A 4093-nucleotide genomic window follows, 5' to 3' on the forward strand; every position below is an offset into this window, starting at 1 on the left:
TAATCTAGCCTTGATGTCATGAACGCATTAACTAATTGTTCCGCATTTGTCAACGAGAGCATGTGACGTAATTTAGATATATTTTTAAGATGGAAAAATGCGGTTTTACAGATACTAGACACGTAACTTTCAAATGAAAGATTGGTATCAAAGAGCACACCCAGGTTCCTAACCGACGACGAAGACTTAACAGAGCAGCCATCAAGTGTTAGACAGTATTCTAGGTTATTACGTGAGGAAGTTTTTTGTCCAGTAATTAAAATCATAGGAAACTACTAGTAATCCAAATTTTTATATCAGCTATGCATTCCGTTAATTTTGTGAATTGGTGCGTTTTGTCGGAGTGCGAAGAAATATAGAGCTGAGTATCATCAGCATAACAGTGAAAACTAATGCCATCTCCCAAGGGTAGCATGTACAGAGTGAAAAGTAAATGTGAGTGAATAAAATAAAATAAAAATAACTAAATAAAATATTTTATGTTTTCGTGCTATATTTCATAATTTATAAAGAGACAAATAGGAACATTTCAAAACAGATACGTTTGGCTTGCATTAACTATACATTATGCAAAAACATGAGCTGATTTCTCCGCAGAACCACAGATGACGTTTATACATGGTTTGAGAAATATATTAATTAAAATAATGTTCCAACCTATCTTTCATCCAAATCCTGACAGAAAAAGAAAACAACGAACAAGCAGCAGGTGACAGTCTGGAGATGCAGGTAAACTCGTGTGTCATAACGTCAGCCCGACTCAGTTAAAACAGAACATATGGAAATAAGACGAATTTCAGCATTTTAATCGTAATACCACAATAGGGCCTTTACAAACGTAATGACAAAATTAAATAACTAAACTATAAACCGCTGCCACAAATTTACCTGTTTTACAAAAAAATAACATTAACATATTGCCTTGGGATATAAAATAGCCAAATGATGAATGTACATTGTTGAATGTATGATGAATGTCCCAAAATGTCATATATAGAAAATATAATCTCCCTACCTTTTTTCATTTTATATATTTATATAGAACAGATAATCAGCAAAATTTCAACTTCAACATAAAATGTAAAACAGTTAAGTTTGGTTAAAGCATGCTTTATGTTGGAAAATCAAACAAAAATTAGTCCGTTTGAGGACCCATCTGACAGCTTGCTTGAACCAGTTGAAAAACCAGAGCTGCTACTAAAATGGCCTTTTATATCTTTGCTGTGGTGCATCATGGGAGGTGGGAGAAACCAAACTGGAGGTTAAAGGTGATTTTTTTTATTAAAGGATTTTTTTTATTGAAAGACTTTGTAATGGTGAAATATGTTGTTATATAATTTGTATTTTTTATTAGGGTACATTCAAAAAGCTTATAATACTGAGGTTTGTTCATTTGGTGAACTTAATTTCTGGTTGCTTGCATGTCTGTCAGTGGTTGTGTCCATGAGCATAAATGCCCACTAGCTGAACTTCTACAGCGTTGTCTGTCTGTGATGGAAGTTGTAGAGTAATGAAGCTACTAAAGGTAGGAATTATTGAGAGTGAGAAGTTGTTTTAATGTTGTTTATTTTGTTACCTTACGGCTTCATTATGGCATTATAAATAAACTGTCAACAGCTTCAAGGTTTTCAGTCCTTTTAGTCTGGTATTAAAATTAAATATAAGTGTAAAAACTAAACGAAAAATCTGTTCTATGGTTTGGCATAGAATGACATTTAAGAATATATACCTTCAATCCTCTGATTGTAGTAATATGGTGCTGTATGTAATATTTGTAATAGGCTAAATTTAAGAGTTACAGTACATGTTAAATTTCCTATGTGTTCTGTTCTTATAAACTTTCCTTTGCTACAAGGTTATGAAGATTGAGATTTATTGTACCACATAAATATTTGTTGCAGCTCTAGTAGCATAACTGAGAGTGTTAACAGTTTATTAGCAGCTGGCCTATGCCAATGTTTTGCCATTCCTTAAGAGTTTCTTTTGTCTTTTGCAGCTTTCACACATTTTGGGAAATGTATGTGTTTTATGTATTTGCCTCCCTTTTTGTATAAATGTTCAGTGTATTTCATATGCTGCTTTTCCCTTTTATTGTAAGTGTTATGTTGTTTCCTGCAAGTTATAAATGTGCCCTTATAGCATTAACACTAATGGTGAATTCTCAGCCTGTTGTGTGAATCCCTCCTTGTTTGTAGACCTAAATCGTGAAGGGTTGAGCAGCACAGGTTCATTTAAGGCGTCAGATAAGGTACTTAATTAAAATTAAAATGGATATAAATTTTTGTAGCACATTGCTTTTTTACAAGGTTTACTCCTGTTTCACAAGCAGTAAATTATGCAGTCCCTTAAGTTTTTTTCTTCTTCCCTGCACCTCACACACACCACTTTTTTTGTTTACAGCTGTCTGACTATTTCAGAGTTTAGATGCTGACTTTATCCCAGATGTAGCAACTTTTCTTATGTCTGAATGAGACCAGAATTTGACCAGAAGACACAATGACACCAAAAACCAGGAGGGGAGATGAAGCAGGTTTCCTCAAATACTGGTAAATATAGTTTTATAAAATAGTTTTATGAAATGAAGTTTATCCTGCTCTTGTCCTGTTCCTTGATCTCTCTTGTTACTGAAAACTTCACCTAGGTAAGCCTTCATTATTTAGCTCCACTCATTTGCTCTTTGAACTCTGGAGAGCTTTCTTTGGTAAACTGATTGAAAATTTGCTCCTGGTCTCCCTTTTTGCATACTGAGATCTTAATTGGGTTAAGCCATGTCTCGACAGTTTTGTTGGTGAAAATGGCCATTTTGCAATGCAGCCTCTGATTCTACTCTGTTCCACTCCCCACAAAGTAAGGCTTACATTGAAATGTTAACATTAATGTTAACAATCTGTTAAAATGTTTGTCTGCTTGTTTACCAAGGCTCTCCACATTACTGCTTAAAAAAAAAAAAATTAAATCAATCTTTTTTGACGTTTCTGTTACTGTAGATGTATGTTCTTGTAATTTGTAAGTTTGCCTGTCCGATTTCTTTGTGTTCATCACGTTCTTTGCATTCATTCAAACTTGTAATACTTACAAATCTTTGTTTCTGTTCCCTTTGTAGTGCTTGTATTTATGCCTTTGCATCCATTGAGAAGCTAAGCATGTTTCAGTGTTTACAAACGCTTTCTACATTTCAACTGTTGTGCTTGTTTTTTTTTTTACTTTTTTTTTTAGACAAGACTTTTTTTTTTCTTGTCTTGAATCGCTTCTGTTTTAGTTATTGTGGATGTGTGCTTTGTAATATGCTGTTAAACCTGTCTGCATGATTTGTGCCCCTTTTAATTTAAGTCTGTGTCTCTTATTTGTATTTATGCTCCCCTTTTTAATTTGTGCCGTCTAAGTTATGGTTTGTATTACGCTTTGAGTTCATGTATGCTTTTGACAACATATTTTGGCCACCTGTCCCTTGTTGACTCGTTAATGTAGTCTATGTATATATACTTTTATTTCTTTGTCCATTTTTATAATTTAAATATGGATGTAGCAGCAGTTTTTCTTGGACCAGAAACATTTGTTCTATTCTTTTATTTATTTATTTATAAGATGGTCGGTAAATTGAGTACATGCTGGATTTTTTTGGAATATTCCAACCTAGTATAAAGCCTGTCATTAAGGCTCCCTCTCCCACCTCCTCTTCCCGTGCCATGTAGTAATTTGGCCCTGTGTCTGCTTGCTCCTTTCAGGCCTCTGACTCATCCTTCATTAGCCATCCTTTGCAAATTGGATCAAACTTTGGTTTGTTGGTTCCTCCAACCCTTTGGCCCCACTGGGGTCTTCCTTCTGTCCGGCTCAACTCTCCTACGGTTCTGCCTCTGCCCTCCAGTGCAATGGTCTCTCCTTGGGTCTTCTGTTCTGAGTTGGTTGTCCAACTGGTTAAAACCTTTGGATGCTATATATCATTGTGCAATTAGGTTTATCACTGGTGATAATAACTATAAAACTCATCACTGTATTTTATACCAACACGTGGGATGGACCTCTCTTGCTGTGAGACGTGAGAAACATGCTCTCCTTCTTATTTACAAAGTTCTTCTTTAAAAATTACCTCCTT

At 34.7% G+C, this 4093-nt stretch overlaps 1 long non-coding RNA gene across 1 annotated transcript; it reads left to right on the plus strand.

Annotated features, from left to right (window-relative positions):
• The first annotated feature begins 1476 nt into the window (after positions 1–1476).
• On the plus strand, positions 1477–3629 carry LOC311304443. Its single transcript, XR_014629926.1, has 5 exons — positions 1477–1525; positions 2196–2248; positions 2401–2546; positions 2781–2847; positions 3104–3629. It is a non-coding gene; the product is annotated as an uncharacterized lncRNA (long non-coding RNA).
• Positions 3630–4093: the final 464 nt, after the last annotated feature.

The sequence above is a fragment of the Rutilus rutilus genome, assembly GCF_951802725.1.
Source record: "Rutilus rutilus genome assembly, chromosome: 15".
NCBI classification, from domain to species: domain Eukaryota; kingdom Metazoa; phylum Chordata; class Actinopteri; order Cypriniformes; family Leuciscidae; genus Rutilus; species Rutilus rutilus.